Here is a 20,784-nt window from a genome sequence, read left to right as displayed (position 1 = left end):
ATAATTTAGATTTCTGATATTTGTGTTGATGTCATGGAATTCCTGTAGCTGACAGCTATATCAGTAAGGCATGTTAAACGTTGAGGTGTTAAAAAATGTAGTCAGTTAGTAACTTCGTTGTCCCAACATGGCTCCGAACGCAAGTTTTGAAGTACAAACATTTTTGTGATTGGAGTCCCATTTATCATAACAAAAAACAAATATCTGATGTTATTTTTATGGTTTGGGATTAAATTAAAAAAAGACAATAATTAATAATTTAATACAGCAATGCATTGAGAGAACCAGGCTTGTGCTAATGAATGACAGAAGAAAGAAGTAATATGTCAAACACAACAAGTCTGTGCAACAGTCATTGGAAGCCTGTCAAGAGAAATCGACAGCGCACCCAAATGTGAATTACAAGCAAACAAACCCACTCTTCGTCTGAATTTAAATTGAATCTTCTTTTCAAGGCTTGAACGCTTTAATCTAACTGTATGGCAGTGGTGTAGCAAGTAGTGTCGGGATGGATCATATGAACTAGTTGGAAGGGCAGCAGCATCTTGTGTAACAGTATCCAGCCTTGGACATGTTTGCTTGACAAACTGCTGGAATTACCTGGCAAAAGTCTCGCCCTACACCGCTACTGCCCGTTACAGTCTGACCCTTGGAAGGAAAACACGTAGAAAAGTTGCTTGCCGAGATGGGTTGAGGTGGTAATTTTGAAAATTGGGTGTCCCTTAAGCAAACGTGCGATCAAACACTCGTTTGTCCCTTGTCTGTGATCAGAGGACCACGACCTTATAACACCATCGATAAACTTTGCTTTCAGCCAAAATATATTTGCCACAGTTGGAGGGAGATAGATTTCTTTGGAATGCTGAGATATTTCTTTCAGATGTGTGGCCAGTAAGGTGTGAAAATCCCTGTTAGAAGTAAGTGTTAGTTTGCCCAGATTGATGTAACCATTCACTACGCTTTAATGCCCGGTTGCAACTTGATGCGAGTGTTAAGCCCATTTTTTGTTGTTGAACAAATAAATCTTGCAAATTTTTAACATGTTCAAACACAATATCTGATTAAGAATGAGCTTCAGCTTCGTGATACGCATAAACAACATCCATTCTTAACATCAGTACGGTGTGACATTCATGTAATGAATTGATAAATGATGGCCGCTTAATAAAAAAAAATCCCATAAGACAAATACCACTGGCCAACGTTTTCATGGAGACGTATCAATATTTCCTCTCAATATTACATCCCGTGCACAGTGATTGCCGTGAGATAACTACCTTATTCAACACAAAACCAATGGTACCAATCCTCCTGGAATTGTCTTTGATAAATGGTCACAGGCACAGTACAATTTCCTTGGTAGAGTGTTGATGCTGTGTTACAAGCAAGCATTCTGGCTCAGATAGAAGCCTTTGTATAAATCATGCCCTGACGTCCCCTTTCGATTATATTCCGAGACTGGTGTAAGCTTGTTCTTATTGGACTAATAGGCCACATATTATATTACCCTGTAAATATCATTCCTGGACATTATTCTCAGTTACTCATTCATATAACATGCCCGTCAGTTTGGTGATATTAGTTAGCAATTAATAAAAAAATAATGAGGACAGAAAAATAATTACTTCATGATAATTCTGTTTTTTTGTCATTTTCTCTTTGGATTGTTATGAATAAGAAGATGTTTGACTTGCGTTTTGCCTCGTTTTATTCCTCGTGACACTGACAGGGTTAATAGTCTGTTAATGGTAAAGCACCATGTGGCTGCTGTGGGTTAACCAAGCCCTGCTGGGAAGGTTAACCGTTGTGCTAGAAAACAGAAGGATGTTTCTCAGGATCTTCTAATGCTGGAGAATCATTGTGATTATTTAATGACAATTAGCTTTCGGGTAATTAGTTGCGAGACTGGGCTTCAGACGTAGAGTAATAGTATTTGTTCCAGTGTGGGGAGGTCGTGACCTTGTCCTGGGTCCACCAGGAAAAAAGAGATTAGGAATTCCATAGAGTATGCAGGCATATTCGGGGATTAACACTGCTATGATAAGATTATGTTTGGTTAAAATCTAATTCAATTCCAGCACATTAGCTCCAAAACACAGCGGAAAAAACGTGAAGTGCTCCTTATGAATTTTAAATCTTTTTAGTATTGTCTTTTCATGTAATTGGATTTCATGCTAATTGTCCTTGGTGGCATTAGGAACAATAGATTCTCAAGCCCAGAATCAATGCCTTCATTCATGGTTCAGGATCAAGTTTCAAGCTCTGACATTGACCTTGACCTTATCAGAGGTCAAATCTTGTCCCAATTTTGACTCATCATCACAATGCAATAGGGGAGGATAGGCCTGTCCCCCTCCCTAAGCCTCTTGTCGCTGACACAATACACATTTCACAATCTCATTGCTTCAGTCAACACCAAAGCTACCAGTTGGGTTTCATTGTCGACTTGGCTTCTCGTCACAAATGAATATTTTCCAAAAGTTTATCTGTTACACAAACATCCTTTGCTGCTAATATGAATTAAAAGTCAGAATATTGATTATTTTTTTCTTAATCTTTCAAGATGTTTCTTAAGGATGGTAATAGATATTACCTGTCAACACATTAATCTTGTATGTTTATCATGTTTCAGTCCTTAATACAAATGTTTTTTGAGCTTCTCAGACTTGATGTCTCATGGCAGATATTCAACTTCTTTTCTCTTCCTCCAACAAGATTTCTGGTCCGTTTTTCTTGATCATGGCCAGCATGTGATGGAATAAATATTTCATATCAATAACCATATCATTTTCCTACAGGGTTATATCATATGACAATGACAGAGAAGTAATGCTGGATATGAATAAATGTACTTCCGAGGGGAGCTCCACACATTTCAATGAGATGTCTGAGTCTTTGCCATGCTCCATCTTTTTAGAACCTAATTATGTTTGCCAAAGAGAACAAAGTGTATGTCAGCATCTATGTTTGCCAAAGAGAACACAAGTGTATGTCAGCATCTATGTTTCATGAATAAAATGAAATAAACATGACTTGTAACACTGTTAAAAAAGACCACAGTGCTGTTTGCAATTACAAACTCATCGTGACGATCTGTAAACCAGATAAGCTTTTCATGAATAAAAATCAATGCACTTATTTCCACATAGAATGTGTGATTTAAAACTGGAATATCTCGTGGAGAATCCCTTGACGTAGTCATATCAGAATCCAATGTAAACAGTCTTGGATAAGGGAATCCCATGGGATGGTTAAATGACTGTTATATCCGAGCGTACAGTACAGATAAGTGCACGTAGCACCGATGTAATGCAAATGCATTTTAGCACATGATTACACAGAGAGCTTACAGCAGAAGTAGAAGGGATACAATTGGGAAGAGAATGGGAGATAGATGTGGCAACACTCTACCAACATCTCTGGTAATTCCCCCTGAAGCTTAACCTTTGGTTGTCCCTCTCTGTGTGGAACAAGCTGGGACATACACAATGCTTCAGGGCAGGCTTCAGGGAAAATCTGATCCCTGTGTAACATGTACATTAACAATATGTCCATTAGCCTGTCACCTGGCTTGTCAAATCTATAGCCCAGTCTTCTTGCCTGTGATGACATGACATGAAAATTTACATGCATTTAGCGTTAGCTGATTCCCTGTTCCAAAACCTGCAGTCATTTGGACTGTGGCCCCATGGTACAAGTAGATATGTGTGCTGGTTGTTTTCAGGATTTGTCACATATTGTGTTCATTTGATTTAAAGAAACTGCTTTGAAATGTGAATGGTGTTGTGATTTTCGATCACTCCCCACAGAGTGGAGCCGCCTTCTGTCCTTGAACAGAAGCATCGGAAATCTAGCTTGCAAAACAAGTTAATTTTAAACTCCCTTTGACGGCTTCAAACTTATCTCCTGCCCTCGGCTCTGCCATCTTTTTTGGGATCATTAGTTGTTATGGAAGCAGTCACCTCATGTATTAATTGTGCATCAAGCAGGTTTTTTTAAACTCCAGACTATTCTTGGAACTTGAAAATTTGATTAATATCATTGGGTAAGTGAATAAAGGCTGATGGTATTACAACTGTCTGCGAACCTGCCATGTATTTCAGGATGAGCTGTAATCTTTCGGGAAATAATGAAGTTAAGCCGCGGTACTTGTAACGTCATGAGACAAATTATTTTTAGCTTGACCACACTTCTAATGACCTATAACATGTATTTTTCATGTATGGAGATTAGCGAGGGGCCAGAGCATAAGGAAATGATATCTTGGCGTGACGACTTTGATGATTTGACAACAAGAAAGTCGCTCATCGCCAGATGTGCTGGTTTGATCAGCCCCGGGTTTCTGGACCATGTAAGTCACTCACAGTGCAGGATCATATTTGATGTTGGAGAGTACAGGGAAATAGGTTTGTTATTTCACAGACTAAAGGAGTGGCTAATGCTTATTAACAGGCATGATTGATATTGACAGGTCCGGGATACCAGGAGTAATAAGTCACAGGACTAATGGCCAATCCGTCCCTGTTTAGTAGATTCCTATTAGCTTAGAAATACATTGGGTTTTATTTCGGGCATCGTATGATTAAGATATGTTTTTGAAAGTACAATGACAAATAAATTAACATAATGTATGTGTTTACGAGTCTAGTTACCGGTAGTGCTATTGACAAGGGCTTATTTCTAGCTAATGCACTGACAACGCGAGATATCAAGCACCTTCCGATAATGCCGCAGCGCATATTCAGCTTCGCAACACATGGGAGGGAAAAGTAAATATTTTCATGGTGACTCATTTATTTGATAAACTTTTGTATGCTGCAGTAATAAATCAGTGGACAAGAAGCGAGCTTGAATGCTAGTTAATAAAAGAGTGCTGTGATAACTTACTCTCCAGTTTGTGAAATACGGCTTTATATTGCTCCTGTGTGCACCATATGTGTATGAGTGATGTCACAACCCCACCCTTATCTTGTTGCCTTGTGTTTATCATCATCTGGCCTTGTACAGAATTTAGGCGTCAATTTCGACTTGAAATATACACATGTTACTCTGATAACATTCCTGTATAGTGCTGTATCAACGGGTGCTGTATACATGGGAAATAACTGTATTATTTTGGAGGTGGATATAAAGCTATGTATACAGTGTCAGAAAGGAAGCAACTGTTTCAGGAGGGGACTGTATCATCATGGGTGATCAAAGTTAGTGTAAACATGGTAAAGTTCTCTAGCTGACACTTTCTAGGAATCACAGATTGAATCCAAACAGTGTTGGTAAATACATGACCTACGTGAATAAACACCTCGCTCCCGAGCCTCCATAACATTTATATGCAGGCGAGATGCCCCCTCGAGACATGCCATGAATACTCCGCGTTTATTGGATTAAAAGTTTTCTGTCCTTTTGAAAGCTGGGACATTGAAGGGACCATATCAAAACTATAAATGTCCATTTAGCTCGGATGGCATGACTTTTTTCAACATTTTGGACTATGGATCTGATTTGGAAATATTTTGATCAAGTTATGAAAGATAGGGTGTGTGCCTTTTTATCGGGTTATGGGCAAGTGCAGATTACAGGGACTGTGGGTCAGAAGAGACACCTGGCACTAAAATCATATTTTGATGCATGAGGAGGGATTAGAGCAAGATGTGGCACATGGAAGTTGGAAATGGAAATATATATTCTCATGACAGTAGTGCTTCGCACCTCAAAGTTAAGACAGCTCTTTCGACTCAAAGCCAACAGATGTAATCGGATTTCTTGTGGTAAAATCTTTTCATCATTAGATTGTTTTTACCATGCACATTTACCAGACTTTTTTAGTGTGATTATATTGACTCAACAGGCTAACATTCGCAGCTAAACTTTTCCCCTGCCAACACCGAGGTGAAAATAGTGAATTATTCACAACATGTAGATACATGGCCGAGTTGGTCTTGTCAAGAGCACTGATCTACTCACTCAGGAAAAAGATTATCAGAATAAAGGACATTTATAATTCAGTACTCTCCAACCATAAACTCCATTCAAGATGAGATTGTTTTGTTAATTTGTAAGTTTCTATACAAAATCAATATTTTGACTGTATAATCACACCCAAGTTTTATAGACCATGATGTCAAAAAGTTTTTTCGGTGGCAATGGAAATAACTGGAGTGTGAAAGTCGATGTAACGTTCCAAAGAGTTACGTGACAAAATAACAGTTGACTCTCTGGGGAGGGTTGTGGAAAAGTAAGAAACGAGAAAATTGTTTTTCCCTATTGTTGAGGAAGCAATTTATTGCCAATTGTCTCCCCGTGAAACTGTTATTTTAACATATTCTCTGAAGGTAGTGTTTGCCATTTTGAGTCTTGAGTGGAAGTAGCGTTATTGAATTGAAAGCAAGCGCATCTTAACTAAATATATCATTTATAATTCATTAATATAAAGTACAAAAACAAGATGGAGAAGAGAGAAAAAGTAACCAAAGTCTGCAGATTTTCTTTGTAAAAACATCAAATGTTGAAGGTGGTTCATGTTTTGCAAAACGTTTTTTCTTGATCTGCTGCTGCCAACATTAAGTTTCAGTGGCATGTACTAAATAATTAACCCCTTGGTCGCATCTGTTACAACTGGGAGAGTTTCATGCGCTCTGTTAGCAATGTTCCAGCTAATCGCACAGGGGACACCAAGAATGGGCTTCAGACATTTTAACCATGTTGGGATTTAAACCCGGGGCTTCGGTGTGGCCTTGAGAGCTTGCACTGCTTGGCTACCCTACCTCTTCCCAGCAACAGGGTGTGAATTAGGTCGAAGGTGAAGTCAGTGTACCAGTTCATCTTCTTCACTTGACATCATATTAACCTCTACACTTTCATTTAAAGAGACACTTCTTTGATTATGCTTATCATATCCACCAATAAACAAGCATCGGGTTACAAGTATTTGTGGGTGTCGCAACAACTGAAGGCTTTTCTTGCTAGATGTTTATCAAATGTGAGAAAATCGTGTAGCAAGCCGCTCAAATGAATACCCCCATTGTGCATGTCACCATATGTCTCGCAAACTCCGAATGTGATGTCAACACAGAGCAAATACCTCACCAACTTTGATGTGGAATATATTAACGTAACAAGTTAGGCCTTATGAAAAAGTGGTTTTCTGAAAATACACACATGACTCTGATTTTGACACTGCCTAGATTTTGTCCGATGTTTATGAAATAGGAAGCAGAAATGTGATGTTGAAAAGATATTAATGGATTTTCTCAGTGCAAGTTTTTATCAAGGATGACGTGAGGTTTGGGATGTCGATTCATGTCAGTGAAATGTGTGAACCATGTTTTCTTCATGGACGTCTACAGTGGACTCAATTTGATGTTTACTTTCATGGCCGAAGTGTCTTTCCCTGTGGCCCTCATCAAGTTTATGCAATGGTAGCCAAACATTGAAACCGTTGTGATTCACAGTCTTTTGTGCAGTTCAGGCCTTGGCACTGTAATGATCACAATGTTTATATGTCTTAAAGCCAGGTTAAGACTGAGAAACTGTGTGCAATAGCTGGACTCCGGTCCAGGATATTTTCAAATATGATTAACGTTTAGTTGTGCTATCTAGTTCTCCAGTAGACTCTTATTTAGTTCTGGTGTCACAATTCTCAATCTGCTACAGCAGACATAAACACAGCTTTAGGAGATATCTCCACAAAAGGAAACAGACTTAGCTCAACTGTCTTCAAAGCTTCCTGACTCTAGTTTCTTGTCTCTGGACATGCTATGACTATTCCAAGTAGAGCTACTTTGGTAAATCTGGAAATACATCCACTAAATAAAGCAGCTGGCTCGACATACCTGGAATATAGGTCTTGGGGGTCTGTATAATCACCATGTTTATAATATCTCTTAAAGCCATGTTGATTACAGACCGATTCTAAATGTCTGCATCCCTACTTATACTGATGAAGTCATTCAAGCAAAACACGTTTCATGCTTCAAGTTGTGTCTCTCCGTTGATCAGTGTTTGAAATTGATATTTTGTCAGCTTTCTAGGCTCATATCAAAGGATTCAGGTAACACTGATAAGTAGTCCTTGATGTCAGCTTTCCTAATTTCATGAATTATTGGAATAATTCAAAACTGTTGTACAATGCTGTACTCGGTGACTCTGCTCGAACCAGTTATTTTCTAAATGAGTAGTTCTGAAGATACATTGGAATGCATGAATGGGTTTGAAAGCAATGGCTCGTCATCTTCCTCCTTGTCGCCTGTTGTATTCAAAACATTCCTGTTACATTGTAGCAGTGTATTGAATGGCGAGGAAATAGTTGGCATAAATACGTCCGATGTTAATCTAGGATTATTCTCCATGGACTAGTTATTCTGTCCATGGATGGCTTCATGTCATCATAGTGCAAGTTCTTTAACTGCCGATATTTATATGTTTGAGGCCATATCTCATTCTTGTTTCAAAATCAGAATTAAGAGATTTAAACATCTGATTTATTTCAAATTGCACAAGAATGCTATTCATGACAAAAAGTTGAACTGATCGACAGATTTTATGCAACCGAAAATCAATGTTTGTGTAATCAATATTTGATGTCATATTTTTTCATAGCGACAATGTTTACATCGGATGTTGGTTAGGTCTTATGCTTTCATGCAACACAAATATATTTCCATGTTTATACTCATTAAATGTAAACAGAAAGACTGTGCTTGAAGGTTCCATTGATGTAGACTCAAACGTGCAGAAAGTGGTTGCAAAACAATTCTGAAAAAGAACCCAAAAGAAACGCCAGCAATTTGTAGGAGAAACTAGGTAAACAGATTGTCCCCCGTACAGATGTGGTTGAATGTCCCGTATGTCCAATGTGACTTGTCAAATTGACGTAGACGCAGCCATGGTACACCCAACGTTGTGCTGCTTTCATCTCTGCCATGTTGACAAACATTATAGCACGCGGTGTATTTCCCCAGCACTTTTGTTGTTGACTTCTGATTTGGGGGGACTTTGTCCAAGATGTCAGCCATGTGGAAGTGAATGGAATCTTTGTTGAGTTGTTTCAGCAGATGAGTCATGGCTCCAAACGACGCTGAATGCACAGAAGTGCATCGCCTCCCCTGTTTAAGTTGCTGTAATTATGTGTAACACTGTAACGTGCTTGTGGTCGCAACCAGGAGGGAGGTTCAAATCGCGACATCTGACATTCTTCAGATACACATTCAGAGCCTTTTGCTCGGTTCAGGAAGCAGGCAAATTTAATTGAAATCTGCTTTTTGTTGAAAGGTTTTCTGTAACACTGTTACTGGTGAGTTCAGATATTTCAGAAACCCTGTTTTAAGAAATGATTAAATTAAAGTACCGTTGTACTTAAACTCTGTGCAATTTTGACTAAAATTTTACAGTCCATCACAATGTGTTGATAGGTGCAGAAGACCGATATTACTTTCGTACCAAACTACTGCAAAGTGGCCCAAACTCATAAAATATTATTTTCCAAATGAACAAGCAAGTCAGGAAATGATCCGTACTGATCATTGCTCGAGTCTAGATGACAAGGAGGTCTTACATGGATGTTAAGATTTATATGCGTTCAATTGATTAATCATAACCAGCTCCTGACAGTGTTAGTGATTCAATTTTATGGCAGATATTGCAATAATCTGATATGATTAATAAAGCGTGAACTAATTCGTGTTTGTGAGCCATTGCTCTTGCCTTGTTCGCAATTTCCACAATAAACTTGCCCAAATTTTCTCCGTTTACAAAAGTCTTGTTGCAATTTATTGAATTAGAGATTTCGTAGTGAGTTTCTAATCTTTTCTTTGAGGACTCTGGGCGTCAATTTTATTCCATAATGTGCTTGATTGGGCGGCACAGGTCAAGAGGGCTTCGTCAAACGGAGGATTATATTTTCCGAGTTCAAGGGTTGTTTTGCTTTGCCTCCGATCCGGGAGCACTTCCGTTGGACGTTGAGAGAATTGGTATGGACTGGGAAGAAAAGAGTTTTGTCTTCAAGACACGAAGTGGCCCTTCATCCACGTTGATGTCAGCTTAGAACCTCTGTTAGCAGAATATGACTTCAAACGAGATGTGATGAGGACGACTTTAAGTCTGATTGGCAGTGCTTTTAATTATGACTCGGACAAATTGCCATACTGTTAGGGACTTCCTCAAATCTCTTGCTGTGTGTAGATAGGAAGAGACACAGCTATGATTGATGAGCATTTCTATAAACCAATAAATCAGGCGAAGATCTCTTCATCACGAGCTTCTTAAAGAAGCTTGGCAACTACATGCAGAGGCTGATACACAAATTCAATTACACTGATGTTTGCGACAAATATATGATATATTATATGTTATTCCCCCCCCCTGTCTCCTGGAAACATATTTGAAATACGAGGAGTGAGTCTTTAATAAAGTGGACTGACATTTTGTCTGCACTTTGAAAGCTGCCAGCATTGATGAAGTAGTGAAGACGATATCCATGGTACCGGAGAATGTCTTCTTGGATATACGTAAAACTGTGTTTGTGTAGATTCGTATGTACTGAAATAGCATGCCACAGGCGATATGTTGATCAAATTCTTTTTTCTCATGGGAGAGAAAAGACGAAGCCATGTTTTGTTATCCAATTTCATCGTAGATAAATTAGTTTATAAAAGTTGTCTTCAGATAACAGGCTGTTTGGCAGTCAGTGTTTATCATAATACTAAGGAAAGAAGTAACTATATTGTTTAAGTATCAATATGAGCATCAATTCAATTTACGAGATGAGGGATTTTCTGGATGTCATTCCAATATTTTGTTTTGCAAGGAAAACTTTTGCTTGTAAGTTGATTACTGTGTCGAGAGACATATAAAACTGGTTATGTCTTGGCCCTGGTGAGTCAAACCAGGCACATATTACACTCGCAGCTTCGGTTTCTAAAATTTGATTTGAGATTTGTTACACAGAGCTCATTGATTGAATCATGGTCGGCCAGACGGGCATGTAACTGACGCTCGTTTAAAGCTTATTTCACGTAATTTTAATATTTGCTTCCTGGTCTGATGAGAGATTACAACCCAGATTTCTATTTGCGTATGAAATCTTAGGAAACTAACAAGAACGTCCTCTCAAAGTTCATCAAGCGATGCTCCTATGGGATCAATACGGGTTTGAATCTGTTTAGCCCTTGAGACGATTTATTGTACTGCGGTTGAAGGAAACAGACTATAGTCTATTGTTGTGTAAGTACGTCTGGACGAGTCAGAATTCCTATCATAGGAGAAATTAGAGGCCATTTGACCAGATGTAGGTATTCCCTCCATTAACGTCTGCTCTCACCTACACCTCCTTACCTCGGCGGCCATTGTGATGTTGGTGGCGGCTGCTTCAGCTGGAAGGTGGTGGGGCTGTTTCAGAGGTGGCAGGGTTATTCTTCAGGGCATGAGGCCATGGAAATGCCACTTTGACAACCATTTATAAGACCTGTGCAGCTCCTGCTTTGATCCTTGTTTGAAAAATGTTCAATTTGCTATAAGCATCGTCTTGAAAAAATGAATGTGTCACCCGAAGGTTTTAACTCTTCTCTTCACATTTCATCTCTTTGGATGGCTTATTATGTTCCTTTGTTAAAAGTGAAGTGTTTGGTTATTAAAGAATTATGTAATTATGGATGAAAGTACCCCAGTATGAATCACTGAAAGGCAATCCACAATCAGGGCATTTCTAACCTATATGATGAGATCGTGTTGTATGCAATGAAGAGAAATGTATTTGAAAGACTGTCGCTGTTACTTAGTGAAACTTTTCTTGACATGTTTTGTGTATGTTTTAAACAATTGATAAACAGTAAGTTAGTCCGTTTTTTAGATTAAAATATGATTTTAATTAGCTAGGGGTTTTGTCATTTCTAATCAATTTATATAAAATTGTTACTTGTACAGTATAGCAAGAAAACCCTTTCCATATCCAATAGAAATCTCTGCAAAAAGCTGAGTCGATTGTACGTTTCCGACTTTATCATGAGTATATGTTTATGAATCACTATCAAATTGTAATGATACCAGGTGTTCGCAGAAAGGTTAGCGTATTCCTACCCCACCTGTGGCACCCATCACAAATACATGCAAAGGCAAGTCAATTGCATAAGACACTTCCAGTTGCAGGTAAAATAGTTATCCCAAAGTGCAAGGGTGTGAGTTATTCGTCTTCACATTCTTTGTTTTTAGTTACTGATGTTATGTTGCAATTAGCTGATTACCTGGAGCTCATCTTGGTCAGATAAGTATCGGCCACAGTGGGGCTGTCATAGTTGTGACAGAATAAAGTGTAAACATGTCCATCATCCTCGCAGTTCTCATGGCATTATTGCAGGGTTTCTAATCAGCGCTGATTATCCAGTGTTTATAAGCCTCTTTCACAACTTCCAGCTCCGACTGAAGTGCCCTGCAAGGAGTCTTAGCTTCCTAGCTGTCAGATAGGGACAACCTAAGCTCCTTACATAGCTTTACATAGTCAGTCTTAATTACTTTTTATAACCAAGAATTTTTTCATATTTCACTAAGTAATTGTGAACCTGAATGATTTGTTGTCACAAACAGAAAGTGGGTTTTCATAGACTGCATTAAGGTGTTTGGGGAATAATGATGTTAAAATATATATCATCATCATTTTTGTCAACTTCTACATTTTACAGCTGATTCAATGGAATTTAGATGAATACCTCTCGTTGCGCTGGTGACTTGTGATAAGTGCAGGTCACATTCATTGATTGGTTGAAAAACAAAGTTCAGGTGATAGAAAAATGTGGGAAAGAATAAATGGATGTAGATCAATGCTTGAACAGATGAAAGTATATATTATATGGATAGAAGAACAAGACCACCTACACCTTTGGAAGAACGTCTCTGTGATCACTGCTCAGTCCTTGAAGATGAAGAACACTATCTTATGTCCTGTAGTAAATATTCAGATGTAAGCTACTCCCTGTTTAATTCTCTTTCCTTAAAAAATAATTTTGCGCAATAAAATCTTGTATCTTGTATCCTGTAACTATTGATACACACCATTGATGAACATATAAACTACGAAGTAAGACTGATGGCAAGAAATAAATCCACATAGTTTATGGTCAGTTCTACAGTCTTACACAGTGAATGTCTCAGGTATGCACACTCCAAAATTCCGATCACCTCCCTGCTACCCCGACCAAGCTCTCCCAACCAAGCCCCCCCTTGAGATCTCCTCAGTACAAGCATATGTTTCAGGAGGGAAACTTTTACCACTTTTACTGCCACACACCTGAAAGTGACCCTAAGCACAGTGTTGAAGAAGGTTAATTGAAGAAAGTAGAGATAAGTAATTCGCTACCTACATGTGATTGCTGGAGGCAGGTCGACCATCCACTTTGTATACAGCTAGGCTCCCGAGGAGGTCATGCCACAATAGGGAGGAGAAATGAAGAGCTGATATAATGAAGGATGCTGGGGTAACTCTGCAATTCATTATCTGTGTCAGATTGTCAGGGGCCACCTGGTAGCTTGTAAATGGTGCAAAGGGATGGAATGTAGTTGGGGAAGAGAAAATACAAGCTTTAATGTATGGAGACCAAGGTGTAAAAGCCTGTGTGTTGAAAGTATGGATGCGGTGGGAATTGTGCATGGATGTCAGTGAGTGTGAGATGTGAGGTGCTGAAGACCTACAATAGTCTGTTGGAGCAGTGAAGAAAAACATGTCAGAAATTTGGCCTGGGGCAGTCTGACTTCTTCGTCTGAGAAGCGATATCGTAAATGTTTTTCTTCTTTGCTGCAGTCTGACATCTGAAGACACATCTGTTTGATTGTAATATTTAAAGTCGGAGGTTGATGGTGTCAGCATTTGAAGAATACTCGCCCTTTCTTGTAAGACATGTTACATCCTTCTTCGGAGACCGAAGACTTGTTGAACCATTCCCATGACAAGAGACCTACACAAAGACGTAAAGGGGAGCTATTGAATGCCGCTGCCTTCTATCAGAGTGCAAAACACTGGCTGAAAAATAAAAACTCTGATCTCAGGGGATCCTCATCTAAACAAGGCCGCGTATGGAGACGTTACATGTCTGTAAAAGTCATATGATCTTGAACTCGGAGACAAAATTTTGGAGAGGGTTAGGAACGATCTGGCGATAGTGCCTCCGAAAGAGCTGAATGCTTTGAGCCTACAGGTCTGCACCTGATGAGCAATTAAGCACCTTTGATGGCTGGCTAGATCTCTAAAAGGATCAGTGTTTATTCTTGACATGGACCTGTGTTAAGCATTGAGAAGAACCAAGGGATGAGATTTAGAGCGACACTGTTGTGGGTGGGTAGGAGGAGGTGATGCTGTGGATTGATTAAATCGGCAGCTGCGTTCCAAAGGTGCATGGTCTGTGCCAATATCACCCCAATCAGTTACCGTCTCCCTCACTTCAAAGACAAAATGGTGCTCAAAAGTCAATCCCAGATTTCCAGCAGTTCTGCAAAAAGTAATAACTTGGTTCAAAAAGGCCTGTTTATTCAGTGAGGGTTTATTTGTTTGCTTGTCATAAGAAAGAGAATGCTGTGCCCTGTGTCGACTTTGGCTCCCTCGTATCTAATGAGGAAAAGACTTACTGATGTACTTAGGGAACCTAAGCTGTGGTGGCAACTCAATACAAGCCAGGATTGAGGTCACAAATGCTTTTAAAAGTCTTCCACTGGCTTGTCATGGGGACCCAGCCAATGTAGGATTTAATCTAACAAGCTGACGATTTATGACATGGAGGGCAAGTCTGGTGTTAATACATTCATCTGCCCATGCTCGCTACATGCTGAAGCTGTGCATGTCAACATGGTCATATCTTGATTAAAAACACTTTTTTTACATCCTGTGATTCTGAAATGGAAAGCCAGTTTATTAAATATTCCAGGTCAGAGAAACAAGTTTGGAAATAGATTTGTTTCATTTTTATCTCAAATAAAACGTATACCTGCTTTTCCAATGACGAATGAACGATCACTAATGTTACTTAACGTCCATTAATAAGGAAATCAGACATTTGAATTATATTCTTATAGTCTGGCCAGTGTTAGGAATCACAATTCACTACCTACACAATCTATGCTTCAGTTTTTTCTTTCAAGTTGAAAGCAGGTCATTCAATGGCAGGTACCTATGCAAAGTTGTGAATAAACAGCATCTTGGTGAGTCATAATTCATTCATATCTCACAGGTCCCTCGTTAGGTCAAGGTGTGCACAGGTAAAGCGTCACACCTGAGAGTCGAGCACCGTGCACTCAATGACAGAAATGCATATCCATACAAGCCGGCACCTCTGTGCGTGGGAAATTTATACACTTGAATGGGTTCGTAAATAATGTATTGGAGCTTGGTGGGTATTGCGTTATTCAATCTGATAAGGCGTTAAAACATCTGATTACGCTCTCCATTGTTCAACAGTTCTCAATTCCTGACAGCAAAAGATATTATCTTGATCAGATTTTTGACAAACTGGGCTTGTTTCTATAGTGTTAAAACAACAGAAGGAAAAATACCGCTGTTCAAACATTGCAGTTCTTTTGCTCGGACTAGGAAATGCCTATGTAATGAATGGAAAATATTTTCCTTTTGAAAGGTCAAATCATATGATTATATGTTTGAAAAGTTTGAAATTGGCTTGCCTTTTGTTTCAAAAGGCATTTGAGGTGATTTATCAGTTTTGTTGATGAATTTATAAAAGGTGTTTAACAACTGTAGTGGAAGGATTGTACTTGCCCTTCAGGTGGTTTTTTAATCACGTGCTGTTGATGGAATTAGAAAACTAAACAAAGAAGATACATCAGCCTTTATCACGCAATGTCGGATAATTCTGTCATTTTGATTCCGTTCCCATCGGAGAAGAGCTCTGTAACCATCTTCAATAATGGAGGAAGAAAATAAATAACCGGGGAAATCTGCTTGCAGGGCATTTCTAAGGGAGAAAAAATGGTTCTAAGTGCAACATGTTAGGGAAATATCCATTAGCAGGTGATGAACATGCAGAATTAACGAAAGGGGCATTGTTATAACAAGACAATATTACGTCACGGCAAACAAACAGCATACAGCACTCGGCTAATATCAATTATAGGTGTAAACTGGGCGTTCTAATAACAATCAGGATCAAATTCAGGACAATCATTCCACTTTGTATGTTGCCTGTTTTTGGGTTCACTGCCTGTAATTTTAGGTGTTTTAGGCCCTTAGCGACATGTACAAATAAGATAATTGGAAGTCACTTTGCTAATGACCAACCTGAAGTAGTGGTCATTTTCAACAGCCATTCAGTTCAATTGATAAGTATTTTGTGTAGTTGTAGAATGATAAGAAACAATATTTATATTCTCGTCAGCTGAGGTCAACTGAAGGTTCAAGGGATCCTGTCACAGCAAGTTGTTGGAGCAAGTACTCAACAAAACATTCACATATCATTGTTGGTTTATATTCAATTAACACCTCTTGTGTGGAAACAAAAGCTGCTTTTCTTTAGTGCAGTTTGCATTTTGACCCTATCTCTTTCTTTCTCATGTATTGGGATTTAAAAATTGTTTCTCTAACATGAAAAAATATTGTTAGCCGTTTGAAATTGTAAAAAATCAGCTTTGTTGCCTTTGTCCAGTATTGCATCTCTCTTTGGGAATGTCTGTCTGAAGCCGACGTCATCATGAACATTGTAAGATCTTCCTTCAAAATAGCACAAAAAGGTGTCTATTTGACAAAAACAGAAGTCTTAAGTTGAGATTTCACCCTAAAAAAACATGTTTAAAGGAAATTGCAAGTTAAAAAAAATATTTGTTCATCTGAAAGATTGATGGCATTGCCCATAAGGAATTGCAAAGGGAGGTAATCACGTCTGATCTTGACTCCATCAAAGTTTGGTGTAGTGCTAGCCAGTAAAGGCCCTGCAATGGCTAAATGGCTGTTAGGTTTAACATCACCCTTGACATCTTTGGGCATTCATCAGGCTGAAATTTGTAGGAGAATTAATAAGGATTTTATTCCTGAAGCAACAAGTTGAGATCCCCTCAGCCTGGAGGTATGGGTAGACTTAGTGATGACACAGAAAGGCAAAGAAAGCTCACAGTTATCTATGACTAATTCTAAGGTTATTGTGCAAAGAGCGTGCCTGTTGTCAATTTTATGCTTTAGTGAATCATCAGGCTTAAAAAATATGATGATAAAACGTGATTGAATTTATGAAAAGAGCTTTGGGTAAACCTCTTCATGTTTATTTATTTCAACCTGTATTAGCATATATGCTTGATTAAATGTTGAGGATTTTTGGTGTAAATGCATTCAGATTTGCATACTCTTGTGCACGAAGGTCCTTACAGAACTACTTCTTTCATAGGTTCACAATACTTTATATTTCATTTTCCATTGGAATATTTTACAATGGACAAAAAAGTATTGAATAAGAATTTCACTCATTAACTTTTCTATGTTTCTTGGAGGTGATGGTGGAAAACCATCGTTAATTATTGACACGCGAATAAACAGAAGCTTGGTCTGCTGAAATACTTGGAGTTAATTGCATAATTCACAGGGAAAAGTTTCAAAGACATCATTGATTATTCTAATGAGTGAATAATGTTTGCAAAGTGTCACATTGTGCACGAATACATTCCTCGCTTGGCCCAATGGTTTTGTTTGAAATGAAACTGATCATTGATAATTATTCATTTTTGGATTGAGGCTTTGATGAAAAGGTATGACCGGCAGCTGTGAAAAGTAAAATATGATTGTCAAATAATGAATATTGCTTTCTTTGTGAAATGAGTCATCTAGGTCTGAAATGTTCAAAATGGAGATGGCTGGTATAGACTCCAGTGAAAGAAGTATATTTCTCTCAAATCAATGTCAGCGTGTTGCTACCTCATTCAATTGTCAAAATTCATGGAAAGAGTTTGGGGTAGAATGGGCCTGCTTTGATACTTTGAATCATAAAAAATCATGTAGCGAAAATGGATAGAATTATCCTTAAACCACCTGCATGGTATCATAAATGAGTGGGCCACTGTAACTTGACAATGCCCTCATATTGCTTGACGACGGGCCATTATCACGGCCGTTGTTAGGTGACGTCATATTGATGTTCAATAGTGACGTCATCTGGTTTGTTCTATGACGTTTTCGTATTTGTAAAAGTGGGTCAGTGACATTTGTCGTGTGTTGATTGCAGTAAATGTTTCAAAAGCGATTTTTGTTTATTTTTATTCGATAACAAGTTCTATTCACTTTTGCTATAATAATGGCAACGCTATTTTTCAGGGCATTATCATTTGCAGAAGCCCTTGGTCTTTTCAACTTCCATCCTTCGTCGGGCAGTTAATGGAAAACCTCGGGCTTCTGCAAATGGTAGTGCCCTGAAAACTACCGTTACCCTTATTATAATAACAAGAAAGACAAAATAAGAATTAAAAAATGAGCCATCCATCGTGTTTGTTGAGTATTTTACTCTTTCATTCAAATAGATATTGGGTTCAATGGGTGGGATTTTTAACATCAGGAAGGAAGGGAAAAGCCTTGTATTAAGCCTGTACTTACACATACTGAGATCTCGACATGTCGTGAAATGTTTGTTTGAATAGCTGACATGAGCCAAGGAAATGTGTCTCTTGTGACTGACTTACTGGGTACATATAGCCCTGATTGTATATTCCCCATTTCAGTGACTAATATGTGTAGCAACATGAGACCTGGTCCAAAGAATACTTTTCCCACAGCCTTTAGAACTGTGTTTGGCTTTGAATCTAAGGTGTTCTCTGTGTAAGGCCAGTTGAAAAGGCAGGGTGTAAATATCCCGTTTTGTAACCTTGTCAAAGCCCTTGCGCAGATGGAATAGCACCAAGTGAATAACCTATGAATATTAATCAGAATAATCAGAGTGTAATATCATGAATGAAACCTATTTTTCATGGTGAATGTTTTGGAGACATGGTGGCGGCATAATGTGACACAACAGTATAACAACACTATTAAAAGAAGCTGTCAGAGTTACTTCAAGATGTTGATATTATGTTAAATGTTGAGTTTAAAGGATGAATGGATGAAAAGGGCTGAGTTGGAATTTTTTAAGAGAACATATACATTTCACAGTTTTTGGTGTTCAAAACAAACCATGCCTCTCCTTTAACTCATCCAGTTTCTAAAGGAGGACGAACCACGTAAATAATTTGGGTCTTAAGATAAAAGTTTCTTCAAGAGGAAAATGTCTGATTCATCTGTAATGATTTCAAATAATGAACCAGGTGACATAGAAATACTCTGCTGTCATGTATACAACTTAAAATGAATCTGAAGTACTTATAACAGATAACCCAAGGTCATACTGTGATATTTTGTATTAATACTTTGTGGTGTTATCCTGGGTTCTTATGTATCTGTTGATATAGTTTATAGAATAGTGTCACTGTTTTTACAAAGAACGTTCGCGCAGTAAAATTCTTGTATCTTGTATCTGTATACAAGGCTCAAAACTTGGACAAAGGGAATAGAGTGGGTGTGGTTCTTCGTAATCAGATTTCATTACTTTTGAGCTGAAAGTTATCATCAATTTTGCACATATATCTTTCTGGTAAAGCTTTATGGCACCGAGAAAAAGGGTGTGGTCAGGCTTAATTAGTGCACCAATTTAATCCTGAAGATGGCAGTCAGACCTGGTCTCTGAATAGTCCCTGGAGGCTAACTGGGTCTTTTCAGTAATGGTCATGCTAATTATTGATGGTCAGACATGGAATAAAGATGCATGTTCCTCAAAGCCACCAACAATCTGGGCATGCACAGCTGTCAATCCTCGTCCTCGTCACCGGGAGACAGATTGCTTCACTCACATGGACAAATATGATTTTGACTGACATGTGTTCGGTGACAATTTGTCCTTAGGTCTTCAAACAGCTTTTGAAGTTGAACTGTCATTGGAAGATTAAAAGGAAATGAGACTGTTGTATTGTCTCATGTTGCTGGTTATATTTTCAGCATTAACTTCAGAACATGTGGATAAGGCGTCTGTTTGAATTCCAGTTTATGTCCTCGTCTTCAGGCCAATCTCAAAATTGAAGATGGTTGTCTTGTCATGTTACAGTCTGTTTTGAAACCATGGATAATAACAAGGCTATTTTAAACACTGATTACAAAATTAAACCAATTATATGCATTCAGGTGGTTTATACTGTCCGGTTGTTGATGTTCATAGTTTTGTCCAAACATTTAGCTTTTTTGTGATGACATGGAAAGTGATATTGCAATTTGTGTGTGGATTGGAATTGTGAAATGTTTTTGCTACTTTGTGTTCAAATATTATTGAATTTGTGACTACATGCTCAAATCATGTTGTTTGTCTATCACAAATATTATTTCAAAGTTTTGGAGAGGGTTTATAGATTGCCTGTTTATAGTTCCGCTCTGTCCTGCGAGTAATACATTTAACAGGAGTCTCGGGTCAAGCATTAACAGGCAGGGCTTAGGGAAGCAAATGAATAAAAGGAAACATTTGGAAATATTAGGAATGAAAATGGCATGCACGTTACTTCATTAGCGTTGGCTTAGAACAGCCAGGGAATCAACCAGTGCTTTCAGGGAAATATGAGCATGATTTCTTCGACTCATTTAGTTGTTGCAGGAATGCTGGGTCAGAGGTCATTCCACAATTATTGACAGTCTTCGATGTCTTGGGGTCAGTTCCAGATGCATAATGCCAGGAAAACAATTACGCCAAATATCTTCCTACATATTGCAGAAAAGTTTGAGAAGGCAGCACTGCTATTGCACAC

General features: G+C 38.4%; 1 protein-coding gene across 8 annotated transcripts in view; it reads left to right on the top strand.

Annotated features, from left to right (window-relative positions):
• LOC124119250 (plexin-A2-like) overlaps nt 1-20,784 on the top strand; it is a 233,609-nt gene that overhangs the window by 95,089 nt on the left and 117,736 nt on the right. The gene's annotated exons all lie outside the window — the stretch shown is intronic.

Source organism: Haliotis rufescens, unplaced genomic scaffold (assembly GCF_023055435.1).
Source record: "Haliotis rufescens isolate VD_foot unplaced genomic scaffold, xgHalRufe1.0.p SCAF_16, whole genome shotgun sequence".
NCBI lineage: Eukaryota > Metazoa > Mollusca > Gastropoda > Lepetellida > Haliotidae > Haliotis > Haliotis rufescens.
This window is presented reverse-complemented; position numbering and strand designations above follow the sequence as displayed.